The 27,500-nt window shown below is 36.1% G+C and overlaps 1 protein-coding gene and 1 long non-coding RNA gene across 5 annotated transcripts in view; one reads left to right on the top strand and one right to left on the bottom strand.

The window, feature by feature from the left end:
- LOC147009500 (uncharacterized) overlaps window positions 1–3,034 on the top strand; it is a 5,559-nt gene extending 2,525 nt beyond the window's left edge. The window contains exons 1-2 of the long non-coding RNA XR_015052654.1: window positions 1–1,882; window positions 2,328–3,034. The exon at window positions 1–1,882 is cut by the window's left edge and continues 2,525 nt beyond it. This is a non-coding gene — a long non-coding RNA (uncharacterized LOC147009500). The remainder of the gene's footprint in view (window positions 1,883–2,327) is intronic.
- The window catches only part of CLNS1A (chloride nucleotide-sensitive channel 1A), a 203,766-nt gene that overhangs the window by 147,834 nt on the left and 28,432 nt on the right, over window positions 1–27,500 (bottom strand). The gene's annotated exons all lie outside the window — the stretch shown is intronic.

Below are 27,500 nucleotides of genomic sequence, written 5' to 3'. Positions count from 1 at the left end.
GTTCGTGCAAATGATGCAGTGTCCCTCCACCAATACACACATTGGAATAAATAATCTCACCGACCTGGGAGGAATGACAGGCTGAGTCAACCTCAGGAACCAGGGATACTGAGAGTCAGGAGTCGCCAAGAGCCACAAACAATAGACAGTGTGCTCTGACGGTTTGAAAGAGGAAATGCGAATCGTGTAAGTGAGGTGTGGAGTGTGTGTTGGGATTTACTTTAGGCTCATGTAAAGGATAATTGAGAATTTGGCAGATTTTAAAAACAATTACCATCACATGTTTGAATGAAGAATGAGTTAAAATCGCAACTGTGGCTGTGGACATAATTACATACACAACTCAGCCGGGAACAGAGGAAAATACTTTATTTTATTTTATTTTGGAAAGCACCAAATGCTTTGCAGAAGTGTGGTCCAAATGGATGATATCTGATTATGCAGTGTTGGTTGACTCACTGTTCGAGTAAAATGTGATAATCGAAAGATGTCCGATACTGGACATAACTGTCAGGGTATGTAGTGTACACTGAGAATAACATCTTGGAAAGTGATTCTGTGCTAATTGCGGTATGCAATCTAGCCGAGGGTGAAAGCATATTCCTGATATGTGTATACTGTACAGATGACACAATGTAGGGGAACTGTGGAAATAAGAGGATATTTAATGTCGCAAAGTGTGCTAGTCAAGAATAGTTAAATCGATAGTAATATATTGAGCACATATGAAGCAAAAAAAAAAACTACAACAACGACATCCTCCCTGGCTACCTTCCACCATCGGCCTTTCCGATGAGCATACGTGCTGAGCATCTGTGGGGGAGTTATTTGGCAACCAACGCTACCTAACTACCTGGTGCTTGCAGCGGTATCGAGTTGCAGGTTCGAGTACCATCGAGCCGGATTGTCAAGGATTGCACGAGGCAGGAAGGTCCAAGGAAGCTTCTCATCTCCAGCTCACCTTCCCTCCGAGGCGGGAGTATCAATAACGACCCAACGGGGTCCCTTTTTTTGGGGGGGGGGGTGTCTGGTGGGGGCCAGTCGTTTAGCAGCACCTGTATGGGTGCTTGTGTATAAATTTCCATTTATTTTATATTCTAATGACTCTGCCCTTATGTGCTTCTTATGGGCTTCATGATGGTGCCCAGGGAGCCACTGGGTTGTCTGGACCGCCTGGAGAAGCGGGAGGCATTGGAACTGTTGGTGGTTCAGGTCCTATCGGACCTCCGGGCCCAAGTGGTCATGATGGCATGATTGGCCCTCATGGTGATGGGAGTAGGCCAGGAGCACCTGGTAAACATGGATGGCAATGCTGGAGACAGGGGTCTGCAAGGGGAGTCTGCAACACCAGGACGCCAAGGGGCGATTGGGATAATTGCACCATCAGGATCATCTGGGTCAGTGGGTGAGCAAATGGTGGGTGCAGGTGAGCACATGCATCTGTGGTGAAGGTAGTGGTGTGAACCCATGGGTCGGTTCAGGCAGGCAGAATTCACATCTTTGTTTACGTTGAGATCTGAATTTGTTGTCTTCTGACGTCAGCATCGGTTGGTATTTTAAAAACGCGTTTTTCATATCATAGCAGCCACCGTACCTGGGAAGGTTCTCTGTGCATTGTATTGTCATAATGGTAGACAGTGGGGCTATGTACGCTCTCTGATGACGACCAACTTATGAATGGGAAAGAAGGGTGCGGTCGGTGGAACTAACTCTACTGCTCCCTCTAGCAGTCGTGCTTGCTGCTGATACCCAGCCCCCACAACAAAGTGGTGACCCAAAAAGGTTTGCTCGCTTTGGCTCATAAAAATGAGCTGCACGAGCAAGAAGGGGGATGATGTAGAAGGAGGTGCTGAGAATATGTTACACTCAAGAACTTGCAGAGGTGGGAGAAAATCGAAAATTTGTAAAATCGAAAGTTTTGGAAGCAGCTATGTATTATCAAATGTTTGTGGTGTGTGCTGCCTTTGGGTTGTTGGTTGCATCACTGGTTGGAGCATGACTGTGCTGCTGATGCGGTGTCCCTATTACCAATGTACTGATGTTCATTTTTTTTTGCCAGTCTTAAATGAGTGACAGGCTGAGTTAGCCCTCTGGGGTTCGTTTAGTGGTAAATGAAAGTTGAGCTCAGGGCTCTGGGATCCTGGTCACCAATTTAAGGGCAAGGCCAAACAGTATATATAATTATTGGTAGAATGTCTGTAAAATATATGGACATGTATAAATGAATATTAACTCTTGTGATGTGAATAAATATTGTGAAAGAGTTTGACAACAGGGTGTTCGAATGGAGGAACGTCCTAAAGATGCAGTGGACTGGACTTTTTCAGGTATTATTGGTTACCCAAGGAGCTGTCAAGAAAAGGTAAGCCAATCATGGATTCACGCATCTCATTGCAAAAGGATACAGGAAATCGAAAAGAGAAAGAAATGTTACTGGAGGCTTATGACAGATGTGGCAGTGTTTGATTAGCATGTGTATAATCGTGATAATATGGACAATAACAGATAGTGAGGACATTTTGGGAATGTCATAGAGATCAGAATGTTTGGTAGGTCAATGGTAGGGGAAACAAGGAATGGGTTGTGACAAGGTGCACAGGGAAGAAAAAAAGGTAAACATTGGGATCAATTGCATTAGGAAGGCGTATATGGGAAAACACGGATTACCCTTGTTTGCAGTTCCACTCCAGGGGGAGAACATGTGTGGGTACATAGTCCGTAGACAAGATAGACGTTTTAACTAAAGTAGAGAAGGCATCAGTGGAAGGTAGAATAATAGAAATAAAAAGTAATTGGGAGAAGGGGGGTTATAATTGCACGAACTATGCGCATTGGTATTACCCTAAGTACAGAACTATTAAGCAAAAGGCTGTGGGACAGGGCCCGGCAAGAGCACTAAAAGTAACGAATTATGATGGATTGAAGAAGGGGGAGGGATTAGAAAAGTACCCCCCACATTTTCAGCTCATGCACAAACAAATTGGATTGATTTGTCTAGTTAGAGGACAAGGGGGGGGGACCCCATTTAGGAGAATCAACATGCCAGTATTATGCTAGACATGGGGATGAAATGGTGACCATAAAAGGGCGAATTAATGGAACAACCATACCTGTAAAAATCGAAGTAAATAACCTGGTTGAACCTCAGGCACCCATAAATGGTACATATTTTGTGTGTGGGTATAAGGCATACTCATGGATACCAGTGGGATGGAGGGGATCATGTTTTTTGGGATTTATACTACCCAGGATTCGGATCACTGACCAATCACCCTTTGTACCACAGGTCAGATTGAAAAGAGCCATTTCAGAAGTTGAGAGGTTTTTCATGATTGCATTCCCCTTTTATGGAGCAGGCAAGAGTGCAAGGGAAATTATCAATTTGGCAGCATCTTTGGAAAAGCTTGCTAATACCACCAGCGAAGGATTTCACAAAACGAGTGCCGAGCTGGTAGCTATACGGACAACCGTGATGCAAAACCGCATTGCTCTGGATATGCTTTTAGCAGAAAAAGGAGGGACGTGTGCGGTTATAGGTGTGGAATGCTGCACATACATTCCAGATAATTCAGAAGAAATTGATAATTTGGCTGAAAAAATTAAAGCTGAAGGTGCAAAATATCATGATTTTAACAAGGGATGGTCAATGGGATCTTGGTTGAAGGGAATATTGGGGAGTTGGGGAGCCTGGATAATCCATTGGTTGTTTATAGGGCTCATGATCTTCATAGCAGTGATTGTTGTCATCACTTGTATTAAAAATCTAATCAGGGAGTGCGTGAGACATTGTTCTTCTACAGCAAAGAAAACAACAAAACCGGAGACGGTCCTGGGGAAGCCTGCTGTGGTTGCTGTGGTCAAACCGCTGCCAACACCTCCGCCGTCTCTACCCTCCCCGATAATTCACTCTGGTTTTCCTCCCCAACCCATAGACCCTGAAAAGTACTGTGAACTTAATGGGACTGTTGACCCACTGCTTACACTCACATTGGATGAGTGTCTCGACTTGCTCACACCGATGACGAAGATGGAAAGAAATGTTATCTGAACATTGCCTTGTTGGAAAATGTTGGGACTTTTCTTTAAAATTTTCTTTCACTCTGGCTTGCAGTTTATATTCTTGTTTGCTGATATTCTTTTTGTTGGTTCATAAAGAACACGATATATAGATTCTTACTTGTTGTGTATAAAAATTATATTCTTGTTTGCTAATTCTGACTTGTTTATAAAAATTATATTCTTGTTCATAAAGAACCATAGTTAGTTGAAAATATATGTATCTTTTTGTGTGTGTGAAATAATTTTGTGTAAGTTGTTTTTGAAAGGTAATTTTTGCTTCCTCATGACCTATATTCAAATTGTTGAAATGTATCCACTATTCTATAGAGGGGTAGGGTATTGATGGGCCAGTCGGGATGGTGGAGGGGGGGGGGCTTTTCTATGAAGCAAGAAAGTGCGGGCGGAGCTTTCGTGACGTAATGACCCACTTGGAGCTACTCATAAGAGTGGGCCACTTCTGGACGAGACTCCCTTTTACCACCTTGCCGCTCCATCAAGATCCCATCTCTAAAAAATATTATAATTGTGGTGTTCCTTTTCCACTATGTTTCTAAGTAACAGAGGGGCAAATGTGGAGCTGTTGAACAGCTCCCAAGATGAAAGCAGCCAATTTAACAGGATTACCTTTTCTTAAAATTGAATGTAGCATTTAATTGAGGAAGCCAAAGCATTTAAAATGCTCTCAGTAAGCTACCATTTTTGACTGTTGGTAATCAAAGCCAGTCGGCTATATATATATATATATATATATATATATATATATATATATATATATATATATATATATATATATATATATATATATATATATATATATATATATATATATATATATATATCTCTCTCTCTCTCTCTCTCTCTCTCTCTCTCTCTCTCTCTGTCTCTGTCTCTGTCTCTGTCTCTGTCTCTGTCTCTGTCTCTGTCTCTGTCTCTGTCTCTGTCTCTGTCTCTGTCTCTGTCTCTGTCTCTGTCTCTGTCTCTGTCTCTGTCTCTGTCTCTGTCTCTCTCTCTCTGTCTCTCTCTCTCTCTCTCTCTCTCTGTCTCTCTGTCTCTCTGTCTCTCTGTCTCTCTCTCTCTCTCTGTCTCTCTGTCTCTCTCTCTCTCTCTCTCTGTCTCTCTGTCTCTCTCTGTCTCTCTCTCTCTCTCTGTCTCTCTCTCTCTCTCTCTCTGTCTCTCTCTCTCTCTCTCTCTCTCTCTCTCTCTCTCTCTCTCTCTCTCTCTCTCTCTCTCTCTCTCTCTCTCTCTCTCTCTGTCTCTGTCTCTGTCTCTGTCTCTGTCTCTGTCTCTGTCTCTGTCTCTGTCTCTGTCTCTGTCTGTGTCTGTGTCTCTTTCTCTGTCTCTTTGTCATGCAGCTGAACATCTGGCTTTCTTGTTGGCCCTTGTAACAACATTCCTTGAGCCTTGGGCTCGGAGAAGCCCAGTCATAAATCAGCACTGTTTTGGTATAGTTCAAAAGGGAACATCTTGTAGTAGAATGAGACGATAATATATATATATATATATATATATATATATATATATATATATATATATATATATATTGTGATAAAGATCTGCCTCATCAATAACAGATCTTCTTGCTTGTGAAAAGATAAATGCTTTGTCAGGCCAGGAGAGAATATTTGCTGGGGTGTTGTTACTTTCAAAGAAAACGATATCTTAGAAAGGAAATATAAAGCTGATGGAAGTTGGGGAAATCATGAAACCAGATGAGCAGGAAAAGTATATATAAAGTAAACCAAACTGCTTGCAGGCCAGAGTTTTGACTGAGCTGGTATACTGTAGGTATTCTGTGCCTTTCTACTCTCGTGTACACTTTTGATGCGCATTAAACCTCTTCTCTACGACGATTGGTGTAGTCATTGCTTGATTGCAGACCCTGATCTCGACAAAAACACACATGATAATTCACAATAGAGAATGACGTGCAAATGCACAATTTGTGTGAAATCTTTTCGTTATTCATCCAACCTTAAAACGTACATCAGAACTAATAATGATGAGTGTCCTTATAAATCCACAATTTGTGGAAAATCATTCATTCAGTCAGCACACCTTTAAACACACGAGATAATTCACAGAGGTGAATGCCTATAAAAATGTACAGTTTGTGAAAAAATATTTTAGTCAATCATGCAATCTTAAAATGCACATGAGAATTCATACTGGCTTTTGAATACAGTGAGCAGAGCCAGCAAAAAAGGTGTGCAGTCCTGTGGGCATTTACTTTATTTAAACAACTGAACTGAATGCTGTCAGTGACCCCTATCAGCATCCTGTGGGGAAAGCCTTGTCGTTTGGCTGCAACAAAAGATTTCCCAACAACGGTGATCTGCATTTAATGGAGGGTACGCTTTTATACTCGTACTTACCACGAATTGAAAAAGGGACGCAGATCCCTCAAATTGAAAAACATTTTCAAAAGGATATTGAATTTTCATGAAAATGCCTGTTTGAATAAATTGACTTATTGGAGCAATTGCCACGTCAATTTATTTAATTATGAGGAAAATGTCCACAAGAGTTGCAGGATATGTCAGTGTAGCTTGTTCATGATTCAGCACAGGTCTTTGGTTTGATTACTGAAGGAACAAATCTGATAATAGCAGTGATTTTTATCAGATTTATTCCTTCAGTACTGAATTCACTTCCGGTTCTGGGTTTGAAGAGATGAACTCTCAGGGGTCTCTGCCGACTTTCTCAAAGTTAGGTTTCCGGTTGTTATTTGTCACGTTTTGACTGTTTATTTTCTCACGTACATGTTTACTGTGTGTTTCGAGTTTGGTTTTGTTTCAAAAATTGAGCTATTTGGTGAGTTTTCATCCACCTTGTCTTATCGGGCTCCTTGAGGCCGACTCGTCCTTCCTGTCTTGGTGGACGATCGTTTTATCTGGATTCACTCCCTATTACCATCAATTCCTATTTTCCCCACTTTTCCCAATGCCCGCCATCTATCCCTTCCAACAACACACTCTGTTTCTTGTCTTAAATAAAAAAAACACGACCAACCCTTTCTCGCTCCACACCCACGAGTACCAATTCTTATTCTTCTTCTCCTCCTCCTCCTCCTCCTCCTCCTCCTCCTCCTCTTCTTCCTATAACCCTCCATTCTCCAATCTTATCTAATCTTCAAAAATCAATCAAAAATAATAATTTTCCTTGTATCCTTCCTAATTATATACCTGTAACCATGTTTCTCTCCACCCACTTCCTGTTACTTTTCATTGATCCATCAGCTTCACTCTGCATTTACATTCCAAATTCACCATATACCTCCACGGTTTTACTTTAACCTTTCCTTTTCCGAATCTTACGCAATCCTTATTTTTTTTTTTAATAATAATAAATAAATAAATTCACTTTTACCAATACACCTCCCGTAACCACGTGGTTCTCCCATAACCATGTGATCTGTTTCCACCCTCTATGTTTACCGATACAAATATAGTGGTAGGGTGAATATACTGGTTCTGGCTCACTTTTCCCCATGTAAATGAATGGGGGATTTTCAGCGATTCATATTTTTTTTCCCTAAAAATAAACCCCCTTTTTATCCCAAGGTATATTTATTTGTCTCCCCTTTTAACCTGGGGATACTTTTTTTTTCAAATAACCCATGCAATAAGATAAAGATTTGTTCAAGTACTAAAGTGGTAATGTGATTTGTTAAAGGTGATTCGAAAGAAATATCTGAAACATCTAAGCCTCGGGACACTCTTTATCAAATAACCGATGCATATTGTTTAGCTCACTCATTGAACCTATAAAGATTTGTTCATTCTCAAATTCCTTCAATAGTTTAATTTTCTTTGCACAATAATCCCCATCTAAAATATTTAAAAGCAAAACATTTGAATCTTTATATTTTTTAAGATACCCCTTTTGTGCCATTACAAAATGATAAACTTCTCTTAATGCTCTTGTTTGACCACCTCCTGAGCCACATATCATTTTGAGATTATAGTAAATTGTTTTTTCATTGTTCAATTGATAACCATCAAAGTTTTCAGTCCATTCAAGGATATTCATTTTTTTCTTTACATCCTCTAACTTACTACTTTTTAAATTGATTCGCTTATTTGTTTTATTTACCTTTGTTTTAGTTATTTTTTCAATAAGACTTATTTGATATTTTTCACATTCATTATGTTTTCCATTTATATACCAAGACTGAGATTTTCTCCACTCTTTAGTTTGATTAATACTTGGTTTGACCATTTATATTGCGAAAAAACGCGGCGGTAGCCCTTAAAAAAACCCTAACCCATCTTCCCATCGTTAAAACACATTCTATTTTATACACTCTATCATACAATATCCATATGGAACACAATCTATTCCATTATCTAAAATAAATCTCTTATCATCAAAGGCTCCTAATGCCTTTTTATTTACTTCTTCACTATATATGTTATGTTTATAACTTCTTATTGTATTCATTTTCCTATATTCTTCTTTCTTATTAATCAAACAATTATATTAATTTCTAAAAGTTATTGATTTCTTTATTACATATTTCTTTATTCCCTTTAACCTCTTATCAATCTGATCACCATACTTATAAGCATATGCCTTTGCTCTCAATCCAATAAACTCACTCATTACTTTTCCACCCAACTCATCCTTAAACTTACCAATAACCTTTTCATTCTTTTTGGAAAATAACTCACTCTTCTTGCTGAAATTACTTGCATCATATACTCCAATATTTTTCTTCATATCTTTATAAACATCATCAGTTTTTATATCTAGGATAAAACTATCAGTGTCCATATACAACAATGAAACATTTTCACCATACTCTTTCTTAAAGTCATTATACAAATAATCATACATCAATATCTTTGATAAATCAAGAACTGCTGTTCCAATATAAATTGGTTTATCCATTACAATACTTTCCTTTTTCATATGAATAGCAGAAAAGTTCTCTGAAAAAACCTCTTCTCTCTCAAAACTTGGTTTATTTATCAATCTCGAAGCTTCTTTCCAAGATGTTGCGAATCTAATGTTTTGCCTGTTTCTAACATTTTCCATAGTCTTTCCAAATACAGCATTATTCATTAATTTATAAAAGTCCCCTTCAAATTTTACTTTTGTATTTGCTCTCATATCTGTATTGAATTGAATATACTTTTTCACCCAAGGACTTTGTTTAAATTTTAAAACTCTATGAATTTTAGCTACTCTCAATCCTTCTCTCAAAAACTGTTTTAAGCTTCTCTGATGCAAAACATATCCCTTTTTATCATAGAATGTATTTAATAACTTTTCTGTTGATTTGCCTTTAATACTAAAACTTTTATGATAATCACTGAACCATTCTTTCTTTGGGGTTTCTTTCTCACATGCAAAAGGAAGGTCTTTCTGCTTATTATGAAGATCACTCGGGTACCTCAAATAAACTTCAAAATAATAACCTTCTTCTTCCTCATTCAATTCCTCTTGAGAAGAAATAACAATATTCATCAAAGCCTTTTCATAATCCTTTTCTTCCACCCACTCTAATTTACCATAAGGCAGAGATTGAGACATTGCCCATCCATACAAATTATTAGCATCAAAATACATCAAATAATTACTATCTTTTTCACTATCATAATTTGGAAGATATTTATTATTTGCTTTAGCATATCTTTTTGAACATACTTGTGATATTCCACCTCTCTTGGACTTCTCAATCATCAAAAGCATATCAACATCACTGATTAAATCTATATCTTGTTTTGTCATTTTCAACATTGCACTCCAAGCTAAACCAGGAGCTGTGAAATAGTGAGCAGGATCTAATCCATAACAATTTTTATTATGACAGAGTGATCTAAAAGCTTCAAACACATCAGCTAACAATAAAACATCTGTTTTTACATATAAATCATGATATTCTCCAAGGTTCTTTATCTTAAATATTTTCCATATTTCTTGTGCGTGTTTATATTCCTTATCACTTATCTCTTCTTCATAAAGGTTAGTATAGAAACTTTCTTTTGAAGGAAGTTGTGTTTCTTTAAATCTCATAAATGAATCCATATAATCATAAGGATAAATTTCCTTACTTGTAAGAATTTTCTCTTTACTTTGAATTTTATTCCTTGTTTGAATTTCCTCTCTCGTGAGAATTCCTTCTTTAATCAGAATTTCATCTTTAATCAGAATTTCCTCTTTAGTTAGAATTTCATTCATTGTTCGAATTTTCTTTATAATTAGAATTTCATCTTCAGTTAGAATTTCTTCATTAATTTCCTCATTAATTAAAATTTCCTCTTTACTTTGAATTCTCTCTTTAATCTGAATTTCCTCTTTAGTGAGAATTTCCTCTTTTGGAAAGAATGAATTAAGATTTGGAAAAGAGTCCGTTGACCTTAGATTTGATGCGAGGTAGGCTCGTGGTGTTCCCATAAACTTGTAAGAATCTAGAAACCTAATACGAGTTAAAGGTTTTGTGAATATCATTTTTGTAAATGAAATATACTTTTGACTTGTGTTTGTTATGGCAGAAATATTCCCTGGTGTTTTTGAAAGTTCATTTATAAATAGATGTGTATCATAATTGGCGCTGTTGTGAAGAAAGACTGGAATAAAAGAAGGTAATTTATAATTAAGATTACAACAGGAATGAGCGAGACCTCTATATTTACCAGTAAGATGACAATGATCCCTAACTTTAGACTCCTTAATTTCCCCCTCCCAAATATGACAGATATTGTTCTTTCTAAATTCTAATTTTTCTTCTTTGGTTAATTTCATCGGTTCATTTGTTTCTTTCATTAATTTAGTGAGTCTTATACAATCCTTTTCTAATCGTTTTACAAACTCTTGTGAAGCTTTTTATCCACTATAATGTTCAAGTTTGTTATACTTTTCTCCAACAGATGATTTGATATAATAACAGAAACCACAAGGAATATGTTTTTGATATTTATTTGTATATGATTCTTTTGGATTAGGAGAAGCAGTATTTATCTTTTTAAGGATACACTCAAAATCAGCGTATATCACAAATGGGTGCATGATAGATTTATTATAATCTTCAAAAGAAATCTTTTCACCAGGTTTAGGCATTGGAATTACAGCTGATTTATGATTACTACAATATTTTGAATGTTGTTCTAATCGTTCTTTTGTATGAAATGAATTAAGACATCGCTTACAAGGATATATTTTGTTTGCTGTTCTGAATACCTGAGAAGAGATTAATCTTGATAAATTATTGTTGTATGTGTAATGTGAATTATTTCCAACACTAAAATATAAAAGATCAATGTGTGTTTCTTCATTTTAAGAGTTGTTTGAAATTTTTAATATTTGAACTTTGTTTGTATCCGTTAATCCAAATACATTAATAGAAAGATTATTCTTTTTCTCAAATTTAGGAATATCTGTTAGTGGCATTGGGAATTTAAAATCTTTAATGTCCAAGGTATTCTCATATTTCATATATTATTTTACTCTTTCTGAATTACATTTTGGTGGATGAAAGTGAGCAAGAACAGACCAGAGAAAACATTTATTATCATTGTTCTTAATATTAACAACTGCCTTCTTTAGTTTTATTTCTTTTGGTAATTCAATATAAGAAGAAGCTTTAAGAGGGTTTGATTTTAGAATGTGTATATCTAAAAAGATGATTTTTTAAAATATTGAATCCACTTCCTACCACTGTATTATCAACATCCTCCTCTTGTTTTGATAGTTCTTCATAAACCCCACTATTCAAAAAATCTTGAAATGATGTTATAAAATGAAGATCTGTTCTCATATAAGGAGTTTGTTCTTCATCTTGTCTTTTCATATTCATTTTCACTCCCATATAAAACTTTAAAGTTTTCATTTCTTTTAATGTCTTTTTAATAACTTTTTCAACATCAGGTTTCACTATTTCAATTGATTCAGCTATTGATGATGGTCCGGGTTCTCCAAATTGAAAAATCCTTATTTTTATATGCCCTTTAAATGCCCCATCAGTGTTTTCAATATAATAGTCTCCCTTTACTTTAAACTCATTTTTCTTGTGTTTTTGTGATTGAAGATGTCTATTATAACTTCTTCAAAACATCCTTTGAACAGATATCACAATGTTTTCTTTCCAACTCAAGAGGAGATATTTTATGAAATAGATTAAATGTGTGTTTGTTGGTTCAGAGGTGTTTTCTATGATGTTTATATTCGTGATTACAAACATCGCAGTACGTTGTATTCACCATATTTATATAATAAATCTTTGCTTAAACTAAAATTTTCTTGATGAAAATTTCGTTTATTTTACAGGTGAATCTGTGCTTAAAACCATTTTATCCTCCAACTTTTTCACTTAATAAATACAATGTTTCAAGACACAAAAGACAAGTTTCAATCAATCTCTTCATTTGTTCAAGATACTGAGAAATATGTCAAGGATGTAAAATTGAACAAAGATAAATATAACAACTATTGGATAAAAACAATTATGGTGGATATGATGAGTTCTTCAATTTCCTTCAGTGGAAGGGCTTTTAGTATACCTGGTAGAACATCAATTAAAGTATCTCTAACAAAAGTTTCTCCTCTCCTTCTGGTAATATATTCAAAACTAGAAAAAGCAATGAAACAAGAAAAAGTATCAAAAAACAAAAACCTTATGGATGAATCTTTAGAAAGAAAAGATAAGACCATCTGTAATATGCAAGGAGAAATTTGTATTTTTTTCAACAACCCTAAAGATGTAAATCCTGATGAAATAAAGGATGTTAATATATCAGGTGAAATGACATTTCGTTCAATAGTAGTTAACGATCATTTTAAAATTACTTTTAATATAAAAAATGTTGTCGTTGAATCTGGTAATGAAAAAAAGTATATCGATATCGATGGTAATATTATTAAATATGAGTCAATATACAACTGAAAGTATGGATGAATTTCAGTTTAAGTAAAGTTTTACTTTATAAATATGCTAGACTTTCCTGATTCTCCATATGACAAATTTGAGAATTGTCCTGCGTGTGAAAGACGGGGATTAAACACAGAGTCAAAAGCCTATAAACAATGTATAGGTAATTCTGTGATTATCTTCCAATTAATGATAATAAAAAATATAAAAAGGAAAATAATTCTTTTAGATTTACACCAAAAATGAATTACTTTACAAGATTGATTAGAGAAATGAATGTAAAGTATGAGGGTGATAACACACCTTTCCTTACAAGGGAAGAAACTGAACGTATTAGAGAAATGTTCAAAGGATTGTTGTTATATATTATTCATGGATGTGATTTTCAGGGAAATATCAACACAAGATATTGTATAAATAAAATAATGGATTATCTTGAAATTAAACCTGAACTTAGGATAAAATATAGAGTTTCTAAAAAAGCCAATAATAAATTAAATAACCTGTTTTCCAAATATATAAATGAATGATTTTTTACCCATTTGGGAAAATAAGATAAAATTTAACAACCATAAAAATCTCCCAAATTCATTAAGATGTCTCATAGTTGGTTCAAGTGGATGTGGAAAAACCTGCTTACTTTTAAAGATGCTCCTCACTCCTAACTTTTTAGATTATGATAATTTAATAATTTTCACAAAGTCGAGTTTTCAACCAGAGTATCAACTACTCTCACAAGGTTTTAATGCTGGTCTTCAAAAAGAAGATACAATCGGTTTATTTAAACTTCAAAAAAACCAAAATGATTATAACATTGAAGATATAATTCAACTATTTTGTGATACACAGAGATGTAAAAAGAAATCAAATCCGATAACTTCTATTCTTAGTGATAATACGGATGATATACCGTCTCCCCAAGATTTGGATAAATCAAAAAAGAACCTCGTTATCTTTGATGATTGTGTTAATGAGAGAAACCAAACGGTAATGGACAGCCACTACACAAGAGGGAGACATTCTTCTTGTAATTGTATTTATCTTAGTCAATCGTACTTTCAACTTCCTCGTCGTTCCATCAGAAACAATGCTAATACTTTTATTTTATTCAAGTTAAATTCAATAGATATCAATAATTTTTGGAGAGGTAATTGTTCTACATTATGTAGTAAAAAGAAATTTGAGGATTACATGAAGCACACGACTGAAAAATATAAATATATTGTTGTGAAACAAGATGAGATATTAAGGGATGTATTTTTTGTTTTATAAACAATTACATATATAAATTACAACTATTATTGTAAATCTTGTGGGTAAATCTGCTTCTGGAAAAAACTTTCATAAATCAAGGTTCTTGTGTAGTACAAATGAGAATATTGTAAATTTACTTCTAAAACACCCCGTGATACGCTTTGTATCAACAACAACGAGAGCAATAAGACCTGGAGAAGTAAAAGGTGAAGATTATCACTATATTTCAGTGGAGGAACATATGCGATTGAGGAATGAAGGTCAAATATTTGAGGAGGTTTCTCTTGGTACAACAAAATATTCACATTGGAAGAGTGAGTTAAGGAAACTAAAATCTGGTGGTCTTGGGATATTAGAAACTAATCCAGAAGGAACGAGACAAATTATTAAACAACTGAGCGGAGTGAAGATTTTATCATTCGGTTTTGATGTTGATGAAGAAACTCAACGCAAACGTATGAAAAGCAGAGATGCAAGTATTAGTGAAGAAGAAATTACAACTCGTATTCATGTTAATAAAGAATTTGATGAAATATTTAAAGAAAAGGATTTATTTGAACACATCTACTTGAATGATGAAGAAAAGGAAAATTTCCCTGTTGATCTTTACAATTCATTAAATGATATTTTACAATAAATAAATGGATGCAAAAGAAAGAGCAAGAAGATTTAAGGAACATCAAGAGTTGGTTTCAAAAGTTGTAAAACAACAGGAAGACATAAAGAAGAAACGCAGACAGAAACTAACGGGCGAAGAAGCATTTGAAAGAAAACAAGAGAAATTTTTTGAACCACTTTTAAACACTTCCCAAGAAAAAATGAAAGATGTTTCCACAGTTCCCACAATAGAATATACTCCTAAAAAACTTCAAATCTTAAAAGATTTTGATCAAATGACGGAGGAAGAATTAGAGCATTTAGGAGAATTAAAGGTATGTGATGATGAAGGTTTATTTCAACAACTGGAAGAGATTAATCGACCCCCTGATTATATTGTGAATGCTCTTCAAAACAATGAATATTCAGCGGATTCAAAAACCAAAGCAGGACTCATTCCAACAGAACAACCAGCAATATTTCATCTTGTTCAAGAAAAGGTATTGATATTTAATGATGAATTAAGGTTCTTGGGTTCTGCTCAACCCCTGTTAAACTAACTCCGAGATTAATGTTTCTTCTCACAAAAGATGGAAGACAAGGTTCAACTGTGAGGGATGAATCAAAGTATATTGATAATCCATTGGATATGAAAAATAATGATGATAGAGTATATATTGATCTGCTGAACACTCTAAATTATAGGGTTCGTATTTCTAGTAAAAGTAGGAAAAATGAGAAGGAGAAACACATTATTCAGGCTTTAAGTATCCTTGGTTCAGGTATTAGTTTTCTTCCAAATGACTCATCGCAATTAGTTAATAGACTGTTATTGTTGTTAGGTAGTAAGAAGGCTGGAAATAACAATTGTTTTAATGAAGCATCAGCCATTTTAGACCAGTTGATGAACATTAAAATAATTAATAAATCTCAATATAAAGACATTTTATCTCATATTAAATAAGTTGAGAAGCACAATCCTGAGTTTTAATTTCACAACAAGCGACCACACATCTTCATTCCCATACCCACTACAACTTGACACAACAAAAGAATATGAGGCATCTTTATTGTCCATGGAAACTTATAATACCTTATTTAATATAACTGATAAAAATGACAAGTTTAGTTACAATCCCGGAAGTGGATACAAAACGATAACAGTCTCACCCGCAGCATATGAGATTTCTCAAATATCTTCCAAAATTGCTCGTCTTATGAAAGAACAGGGTGATGAACCAAAAAATATTGTTATAGACATTCAAAAACATACTTCAAAATCAACGATTAAAGTTAAAAATAACTACAAGGTTGATTTCACAATTGATAATTAATTTATAGAGTTATTGGGTTTCTCCTCAAAAAAGATTGAAACTAATGGGACGTTTTACAGTGATAATGTCATTCAAATATCCTCAGGAATAAATTCGGTGTTAATTCACTGTGATTTGATTGATAGTGCTCATAATGATGGAAAAAAAACAAATACAGCAGGTGCTGTAAAGAGCATAAAAGATGCCCAGAAGGAATCTCATAAATTACAAGCAATTAAAGAAATTAAGAAAGGCAAAACTCAGTTGTCCCCCCAAGAAGGACAGAAAATAATTCGAATACTTGGATCAGGGTTTCAAAAGTTTCACATCTTTTTTTCCTAAATAAATACAAGTATGGAAGCAATTGATAGTATCTATGATTTGGATGATACTATTATTATCTCAAACTCCACTAAAAAAGAAGATTACTTCAAGGTAAATGCAATAACTGGAACAGACTGGAATACGAATGGTACAAAAAGTTTTGAAATAAATAATCAACAAACCTATTTGAATCTCTCCGAAAGTTTCTTGTTGTGTAAATTTAAATTCACTAAAGCTGGCAATAACACAAACGCTACACTTGTAAACGATTTCTTCTGGAAAATGTTTGATCGTGTGCGTTTGTATATTGGAACACAAGAAGTTGAAGCAGTTGATTATGTCTCTGCTGTATCTGAAATGATGAAATTTACACTCTATACATTCAGTGATAGAATGGGAAAGGGGTCTGTCGAAGGTTTTATTCCTGATATGTCAACGGGAACAAACACAGACCCTGGATATACTCAAAGGAAAGGAGCGTATAATGATGATACAAAAGCAGAAAATAGTTTTACTGTGGCAGTTCCTCTTAAAGCTATATTTGGATTTTGTGATCATGATAAAGTTCTGTATGGTCTTAAAATTAGATTTCAACTACAAAGGAATGATAATGAAAATAGATTGCTTTTTGGTGTTGGTAATGCTTTTGGTGATCAGAATAAATTTGTAATTGAGGAAATGAGTTGGTATATCAGTGAATATACTCCTAATCTTAAAACAGAAGAGGTGTTGAATAGAAGACTTAACTCAAAGAAACCACTCAGTGTATCATACCTCAAAAGAAGATGTCAACACGTTAAACTCAATCAAACTACTTACACGTGGAATTTGGGTGTTCTGGAAGGAAAGCCACGATATCTGTGGATCATTTTTAAAAAGCCAGATGGTGATACTGCGACTGATAAGAATAATGCATTGAGTGATAATGCTAAGGTGAAACAACTTCGCGTTTCTCTACATGGAACATTTTATCCACGAGATAGATTGGAAATTAATTGGGAAAAAAATGATTTTGCTGAAGCATACAAGTCTTACCATAAGGTGTGTGAAAGTAATGGAAATAAAGAACCTATTTTGGATATGACAGCATTTAAAAGTTTGTGTACAATCTATGCGTTTGACCTGAGCGCTCAAAAGGAAACTATAAAGTCTAATCGAGTGGATACTTCCCTATAAATTGAAAGAGGAGAGAGTGAAGAAGTTGATACATATTGTTTGCTTTTGGAAGAAACAGAATTACAGATTAATACAGATAATGGTGTGATGATTAGTCTCACATAATTTTTTGTTCAATAAATGAGTGGCAAAGTACCAACTGGGGTATATGTTAATCAAATCAATCTTCATAAACTATCATCTTGTGTTCAAAATCAAAAGCCTTGTACAAATAACGTTAATACAATTCAGAGAAAAGGAGCAGTAAGAATTGATGTTTTGCTCACAAGAGAACAGGTTAAAATCTTGAATGACACTGGCTCACTTAAAATTAAAATGACAAAACCAATGTTGAAAAAATATTCAATAAGAGAGACGAGTGGAGGATTTCTCCCATTTCTAATTCCTTTATTTGCTGGTTTAAGTGCAGCTGGAGCATTGACGGGTGGTATTTCAACAGCGGTGAAAACTGCCAACGAAAGAAAGGCTCAACTCCAGGCTCAAAAAGAATTGGAAAGACATAACAAAGAGTTGGAGAAACAAATTAGTGGAAGTGGTGTAATTGTAGATTTTGCTGAAAAACTTGAAGGTCTGCCTGATAAAGCGAGATTGTTAGTTGGAGATATGCTTTCTTCTATAGCACAAGCAGGTGTAAAATTAACGAAAAGAGGTAATGGATTATATCTTTCTAATAAATAAATGAGCATTGATGAGTGGTTTAAAGAATTTGGAAAGAATACAACATCAAATTTACAACTTGTCAAATATTGTAAGAAATGAAAAATTCATAATGTGGTTATTTGTATGAGATATGAATTAACAAATGTGCCGAAACATATAAAGGAATATTATTATGAACTTAGAAGATAATAATGGGAACGGTTCTCATTGGGTTTGTATTTTTAATAGTCAAGACAAATATTATTTTGATAGTTTTGGTCTTCCACCACCTGTTGAAGTCATAAAATTCTTACAGAATGGTGTTTATCAAACATTTCAAGTCCAAGAATTAAATTCCAAGTGTTGTGGTCAATTATGTCAATATGTGTTATTTCAACTCAACAAAAATAAAAAATTTTATGATATTATTTTTAATCTAATATAAATGACTTATGTTGGTAAAGATGGTTCTATCTTTGGTGTATCTCAAGAACTGGATATTGATTTATCAAATTATTACACAAAGGCACAGGCTGAACGACATAAATATAATATAACCAAAAATATGAACATGAAAAGTGCTTATAAATTAAAAAAAATTATCCAAGCCCGACTGACGCGAATGACTTGGTGAGATTAAGCGATTTATCACAATATATATCTTTAAATAAAACGGCCGTGTATTTCAAAGATACAGAAGTGTTGATATTAACTCCAGGTCATACAGAATTCACAGTTCGAATTAAAATAAATTTTTATAAAGAAGGGCGTATTGTTTGTATGAGAATAGAACAATGGGGGTATGATATGAATGATTTAGGGTATAATTGGTCATTTAAAATTGACCTCGAAGACCTGGAACAATTAAATCAGTCTCGTAAGGAAGAATATTATCCACTTGGTATCGAGAATGAGTTTTGTGGGGCCACGATTAGTAAACAACAAATAAAATAATTTAATAAGGGTAAATATAATAATGGTTTTGCCCTTGTTTATATCATGAAAACAGAAAAAACAGGATTATATATAATAAGTAAGGAAATACAAAATGATTTAACTATGGGAAGATGGGGAGGTGTTTCGTGCCATAATATTATTCTAACATATATTTCTAATACATAAATGACAGCAAGAAGGCTTCAAGAAAATTATCATTTCAGTGTCCAAGCATACCTTCAAGAAAAGGGTATTCGGTATTTTCATAAATATGTTCTACAACATAAGAATGAGGTATTTTCAATAAAAGATTGGCATTATGCTGATGTTGATAAACCGACAACTTTAGATTTAATTAGAATGTTAAATAATGAAAAAATTATAAAGTTAAGAAAAGGTAAGGCTCTTTTAGAAATTTAAAAGAAATTTTATTGGTTTCCTGTTGTAAAAAAATTATTTTGGATACAGGAATAACAAGAAATCCTGATGAATATATGTATGATATTCGATGGGGTGTAAGCAATTTATGGATAATAAGGGATGAGGAAGGAGTTGAAGAAGAGAGGGAAGAGGAGGAAAAGGAGAAGAGAGAGAAGGAGGAGAGGGAGAAGAAAGAGAAGGAGGAAAAGGAGAAGAGAGAGAAGGAGGAGAGGGAGAAGAAAGAGAAGGAGGAAAAAGAGAAGAGAGAGAAGGAGGAGAGGGAGAAGAGAGAGAAGGAGAGGGAGGAGAGAGAGAAGGAGAGGGAGGAAAGAGCGAGACAAAATAAATATCAAAATATGGAAACCAGTGAGATTAAAAAAAGATTGGTGGTATTACAGAAAATAACTCAACCCACCGAGGAGGAAAACAAAGAATTGACAAGTCTATTTGCAATACTTTCGACAAGACTATTGACATCGACAAGATATTCATTTTAATTCAAGTTTTTAATTTTTTTTTCTTAAATAAATGGAGGAGAGAGGAGTTTTAAAAATTAAGATTCAAATGTGCATGTTGGAAACTAAAAAGGTTTTTGCACTCTGCAGGAATTTTTCTCATAAATAAATGAGTTATTGTCTCAAATCTAAAAAGAAAACTAACACTAAAAATATTTCATACATTAAAAGTAAAAATAACAGGGTTATACAAAAAGGTATATGTTCGGTGTGTGGTTCAAAAAAAAATCAATTTATCTCCAAACACAAACGAGGAGGAGATATACAAAAGTTTTTATCAGGAAGTAAATTTACAACTACTGGAATACCAGGGGAATTACATCTTCCAGGGTATTCTTTCTGTGGTCCAGGCACAAATTTGGATAAAAGATTAGATGAGGCAGACAATCCTAAATCATGGAGTGAACCCATCAATAGAGTTGATGAAGTGTGCATGAGACATGATATTGATTATGGGAATACCACAACGTTGGAAGAAAAGCATGAAGCCGATAGAGAAATGTTGTATAATTTGTCTCTGATACAAAATCCAACCTTGAGAGAAAAAGTTGATCAGTTCATTGTGAAGAAGATGATCAGTGCTAAATTGAAACTTGGACTTGGAAATTCATAAAACTTATAGGCTCTAATGATGTCATTAAGACTGAAGAGCAATTAGCTGATGAATTAAATAAACCAATATTCACAAAGTTTCGTAGAAGGAAAGTTTATTCCAAGGAAGTTAATTATATCTGGTCCGCTGATTTGATTGAACTCAATAATGATAAGGGGTACAAGTATGCTTTAACCGTTATTGATTTGAGGAGTAGATATGCATGGGTTGTCCCTTTAAAAAAACAAAACAGGAAATACTCTTATGTTTGCCTTTCAACAGATATTTAATAAAAGTAAGAGAAAACCTAAAAAATTGTGGACTGATGAGGGTAGAGAGTTTTATAACAAGACATTTATGAATTTTCTAAAAAATAACAGTATTACATTATACAGTACCTTTAATGAAGGGAAGGCAGTTGTTGTTGAACGTTTTAATCGTACCTTAAAAGAGAGACTATGTAAAAAATTCATACAACTCGGTTCACAACAATGGTCATCTTTTATTCAGGATATTGTGGATAAGTATAATGACACGATTCACACGTCAACAAATATGAAACCATCAGAAACATTTACAAAATTAAAATATGAAAAAGAGATTAATGTCAGAAAACCTAAGTTCAAAGTTGGTGATATCGTAAGAATATATAGGTGGAAATCTCATTTTGAAAAGGGTTATACTAAACGATGGACGAACGAACTTTTTAAAATTGTTGATGTAATAGATACGGTTCCTTGGACTTATAAGATATATGATTTAGAAGGGGAAGAGATTTTAGGTTCATTTTATTCACAGGAATTACAAAAGACAAAACTAAGCAGATAATACCCATGGGAGCAATGGGTTGTCCCTTCACTCCCTCCTACTATACACCGTTGTGGACACTCGAGGGCCAAGTCCGAGGTGTATAACAGTATATAATGTGTGTCAAGGGGGGACGTTCTTAGATCTGTGAACCCCAAACACAGAATCCTCAACTGAATAGTCGAAGCTTAACTTTTGTTTGTGTGTGTGTGTGTGTGTGTGTGTGTGTGTGTGTGTGTGTGTGTGTGTGTGTGTGTGTGTGTGTGTGTGTGTGTGTGTGTGTGCAATGGGAGCAATGGGAGCAATGGGTTGGCGCTTCACTCCCTCCTACTATACACCGTTGTGGACACTCGAGGGCCAAGTCCGAGGTGTATAACAGTATATAATGTGTGTGCAATGGGAGCAATGGGTTGGCGCTTCACTCCCTCCTACTATACACCGTTGTGGACACTCGAGGGCCAAGTCCGAGGTGTATAACAGTATATAATGTGTGTGCAATGGGAGCAATGGGTTGGAGCTTCACTCCCTCCTACTATACACCATTGTGGACACTCGAGGGCCAAGTCCGAGGTGTATAACAGTATATAATGTGTGTCAAGGGGTGGACGTTCTTAGATCTGTGAACCCCAAACACAGAATCCTCAACTGAATAGTCAAGGCTTAACTTTGTTTGATGATGTGTGTGTGTGTGTGTGTGTGTGTGTGTGTGTGTGTGTGTGTGTGTGTGTGTGTGTGTGTGTGTGTGTGTGTGTGTGTGTGTGTGTGTGTGTGTGTGTGTGTCCCAACCCTCACATTCAAAATCTCAACCCCAACTCTCACATTCAAAATCCCAACCCCAACCCTCACATTCAAAATCTCAACCCCAACTCAATCCTCGCCCAACACAATGTCTTTTTCAAAATGAGATTTCCACCTATATATATATATATATATATATATATTTTTTGCGTTTTTTTTTTTTTTTTCTCTTCTTCCAATTCTGTCTTTTAAGGCTTTCAGGTTTGATGACGAAGAAAGGGAGAGTAAGCCTGCACTTTCTTCCCAGAACGAACAATGTATATTTTTTATGTTTTTTTCTCTTCTTCCAATTCTGTCTTTTAAGGCTTTCAGGTTTGATGACGTAGAAAGGGGGCGTAAGCCTGCACTTTCTTCCCAGAACAAACAATGTATATTTTTTATGTTTTTTTCTCTTCTTCCAATTCTGTCTTTTAAAGCTTTCAGGTTTGATGACGTAGAAAGGGGGAGTAAGCCTGCACTTTCTTCCCAGAACTTTCTTGATCTTGCTCCCATCAAGCACCATCCGACAAAGAACTACATCGATAGGTTTAGATCCCAAAGAGTGATAGCAACTCCAAAAGTCTCCAAAATATAAATAAATAAAATAATAATAATAATAATAATAATAAATAAATAAATAAATAAATAAATAAAAGTCTCCAAAAAAGTTTCAAGTCTCCAACATAAACCCAACTTTCCAAGTCTTCAAGGTATAACCACATTCCCGTTGAGTTTCCAAGATATGTATCACATTGTGAGTTATCAAGCCAGAACCCACATTTCAAGTATTCAAAATAAAACCAACTTACAAAGTCTCTTAAGGATAACTCATTTCCTGATTTTTTCAAAATTTGTGAGTCTCCAAGGTAGGCCCCCTATTTAGAACTATCTTGGCAGAACCCTTTTCCTGAGTCTCCAAGGTAGTTATTTAAACCATCAAGGCAGAACTCATTTACTGATTTTTTCAAAATTTGTGAGTCTGCAAGGTAAAACTTGTATTCTGGCTCATCAAGGTATAACTTGTTCAGTGGGTATTGTCTTGATAACTCACAATGAGAACTATTGCTGTAAAACTCTTTTTCAGGATTTTGCTGGTCTCCAAGGTATAACTCTTTGGTTGGGTCATCAAGGACGAACTCGTTCTGTGGGTCTTGGTCGCTCACAAGGTCTTCAACCAAGCCAACAATTTCACCCCAAGTTGTAGCAAAAGCAGTATTTTCATTTCGTATTTCAGATACAATTTCCTGTGAGAGAAAATAATAATGTATTAATTAAGTTATTTAATTATTAAATGAGTCGATGTTAAAAGGAACTGAAAATAGGGAAATAAAATCTTACATTAATGGATAAGAGGTTTGAATCCAGTTCATCAACTTGAGGGTTTAGTTCCATACAAGTCGGAGAGTTCCAAGGAACCCCAAAGTCATCCCACTCAAGGTCTTGCTCGTTCTGTGGGTCTTGGTCGCTCACAAGGTCTTCAACCAAGCCAACAATTTCGCCCCAAGTTGTGGCAAAATCGGTATTTTCATATTGCATTTCAGATACAATTTCCTGTGAGAGAAAATAATAATGTATTAATTAAGTTATTAAATGAGTATGCTTCAATCAGAGTTTGAAAATAGGAAAATAAAAATCTTACCTCAACAGATAAGAGGTTTGAATCCAGTTCATCAACTTGAAGGTTTAGTTCCATACAAGTCTGAGAGTTCCAGGCAAGCACACAGCACACCATGGCCAGCAAAAAAAAATGTTTAAAATGGAGCCTGGGCTTGAGGCTTTTATAGGGAAAGACTGGTGGGTGTGGTTTCTTTTGGAAATTCCCTGGGCAAGCCCATGCAGGCCTTCTTTGGGCATTTTTTTCAAAACCATAACATGCTGGAATTTTCTTGTGATTTCTTTGTGAGTCAGAGATGAACTGGAAATGATGTAAGAGTAGGCGGGGCTTAGCAAAAGCAGGCGGGGCTTAGGAAAAGTGGGCGTGGCTTATAAAATTCCACAAAAAAGTGGGCGGGGTTTATTGAACACCTCGTGAAAAGTGGGCGGGGCTTAACAAAAATAACCTGTGGCTCAGGAGGTGGTCAAACAAGAGCATTAAGAGAAGTTTATCATTTCGTAATGGCACAAAAGGGGTATCTTAAAAAATATAAAGATTCAAATGTTTTGTTTTTCAATATTTTAGATGGGGATTATTGTGCAAAGAAAATTAAACTATGGAAGGAATTTGAGAATGAACAAATGTTTATAGGTTCAATGAGTGAGCTAAACAATATGCATCGGTTATTTGATAAAGAGTGTCCCGAGGCTTAGACGTTTCAGATATTTCTTTCGAATCACCTTTAACAAATCACATTACCACTTTAGTACTTGAACAAATCTTTATCTTATTGCATGGGTTATTTGAAAAAAAGTATCCCCAGGTTAAAAGGGGAGACAAATAAATATACCTTGGGATAAAAAGGGGGTTTATTTTTAGGGAAAAAAATATGAATCGCTGAAAATCCCCCATTCATTTACATGGGGAAAAGTGAGCCAGAACCAGTATATTTACCCTACTCACCATTCACCTCACGATCTTTTCTTCAACCTTTCTTTCACCTAATGTTATGCAATCTCTATCAAAAAAATAATAATAATAATGAAAACGATCTCGTATAATGCTTCATCTTCCTCTTTCACACGTGTGGTTCTCATTACTGTATCATAATTCGCATCTCTTTTTCTATTTCAACAGACTGCTCTCAATTCGACCTTTCCTCCTTACCTTGTCTAAAAATCCAACTGTTCCAACGTTTCTTCTCTCCATTCTCTTAATTCGCCTTGATTGCATACCTCAAGAAATGTCGCATTTCTGAACTAAAGATTAAAAAACCCCAGTTTTTTATGCATGTTTGCTCTCCATCAATCATCCTTTTTTCCAACTTCAGTGCCAATTCACCCCTCTCACCCCGCCCTCTCAAAGCAACCATCACACTCTTTTCCCCTCCAAGCTTCCCCCTCACGTTTCTCAAAAACACTCCCCTCACATTTCTTCCTCAACTTCCCCCACTCACCCTTCTCCCTCCATTCTCCCCCCTCACTCACCCTTCTCAAAGTTGCTCTCCCCCACCCTCCGCTCTCATCCACAAAGTTGCCTCCTTCCCCTGCCCACTCTCCTCCATCTCATCACTCCACCTCCTCAAATCCTCAACTGCCTTTTGCCCCCTCTCTTATTACTCCCCACTGTACCTCAACTCACCACCACAGAGCCTTTTCTCCTCCTCATCCGGCACCCTCCCCTCGCTCTTCTGCAATCCCCCATACTCTTTAAACAACTCTCCTTACCTCCCCCCTCCTCCCTTGTCCTATCATCCCCCTCCCCTCCCCTGCACCCAAAGCCTCCTCCCCTCCCTCTTCATTAACACTATGGACTTCAAATATCCAGGGCCTTCGCTCAAACCGGACATCTTTCCACATAGGTTCCCACTGACAAAACAAGCATCGTCTGCCTAACAGAAACTTACCTCCCCCAAGACGTCTCTGAGTCCCTAGTATCTTTCCCTGGTTACTCCCTCCTTCGGTATGACAGACCTGAGCCTCGTCCTGGTGGAGGAGTTGCTCTCTTCATCAAAGACTCTATTCCTCACTCTCCACGCACTGCCTTCACTCCCCCACACCCCCAGGAATGCCTCTGGCTACGGCTTCCCCTCCACTCCCACCTCATGTTTTTTGTGTACTGTACCATCCACCAAACAGTGATGACTCCATTTACACCTCACTATCTGAAAATATGGACCAACTTCTATCCCCTCATCCAAACTCTCTCTTCCTCATATGTGGCGACTTCAATTGTCATCATGCCAGTTGGCTAGGTGTGGGTTCCTCTCTCACTTCTGTAACTCAGCAAAAGACTTCTGTAACTCATTGGGACTGACTCAATCAGTCAACTTCCCGACCCGGATCTCAACCAACAGTACTCCATCTCTCCTGGATCTGATTTCGACAAATTACCCTGAAAATATCTGCTGTTCTTCCTCCGCTCCAATCCGTTCTTCTGACCACGTGCTTGTCAAAGTAAACCTTTCTCTGGCTGTTATGAGATAACCACTTCAGCACCATCGAGTCTGGCATTTCACTCAGGCTGACTGGCAGGGTCTCCAAGCAACCATCAAACTTCAGGACCAGTCTCCCATCACTACTTTCTCCAACACCAACTCATCCTGGGAATTATTTCAAAGAAACTTGCTCTCTCTCTTGTGCACATATTTATCCCCTCTCGTCTTTAGTTATCCTACCCTTCCCCCCACCCATCGTTCACTAAAGCTTGTGGTGAGGCAGATGTCCTGAAATAACTTGCCTTTGCCTCATAGAAAGCAAACTCAACTGAGGGTAATCTCAGTTCCTTCCACAAAGCTCAGAACAAGTGTGTGTCTACCCTTAAGGGAGCCAGAAAACAACATCTTTCTAATCGCAAGTCTGAACTTTCAAACCTCTCTCCCTCCTCGAAATCCTGGTGGCATCTAATCAATTCTGTTTCTGGTGTATGGTCCCCCTTCATCCCCTCCCTGACCTCAAATGGCTGCACTGCTGATACCACACGTGAAAAAGGCTCAATGCCTAAACTCAGTGTTTGCATCTAAATCTTGTATCCGAAACCCTTCGCTTTCTGTACCCACCTTACCCAGTCGCACCCAACTGTCTCTGGACTATGTATCCTTTTCTTCTGACAAAGTGGAGAGTTTGCTGTCAAACCTTGACTCAGATTCTGCAATGGGTCCTGATGGCATCAGCCCACGTGTCCTAAAAACCTGCTCTTCTGCTCTTGCTCACCCTCTCTCTGTTCTACTCACCCTCTCATTTGCTCAAGGTCATCTGCCATCTGCTTGGAAATCAGCAAACATTACTGCCCTGCATAAAAAAGATGCAAACACAGATTCCTGCAACTCCAGACCAATCAGCCTTTTCCCAATCATCAGCAAGGTTATGGAATCCATTATCGCTTCAGACAAATCACCACTACCTTTTATCGTCCCCCATCCAAGACCTTGATCTTTTCTACCCTCGTTAATCCACTCCAAACCCACCTCCTTCAAATTCCCTGCTCTCCTTCCTGAAAGTCCCTGTAATGCCCATTTTGTATACCCCATGTTCCTCGCCCAATCCCTCTCCCTTCCACAGATCTCCTAATGTCTCTGTTCCCCACTGTTTTTCCTTCCCTCTCCTGCCCCTCTTGTCTCATGCCCCCC

This window comes from Eptatretus burgeri, chromosome 17 (assembly GCF_056783735.1).
Source record: "Eptatretus burgeri isolate ZD-2024b chromosome 17, Ebu_testis_v1, whole genome shotgun sequence".
NCBI classification, from domain to species: domain Eukaryota; kingdom Metazoa; phylum Chordata; class Myxini; order Myxiniformes; family Myxinidae; genus Eptatretus; species Eptatretus burgeri.
The sequence above is the reverse complement of the archived record's forward strand: the minus strand, read 5'-3'. Positions and strand labels throughout refer to the sequence as shown.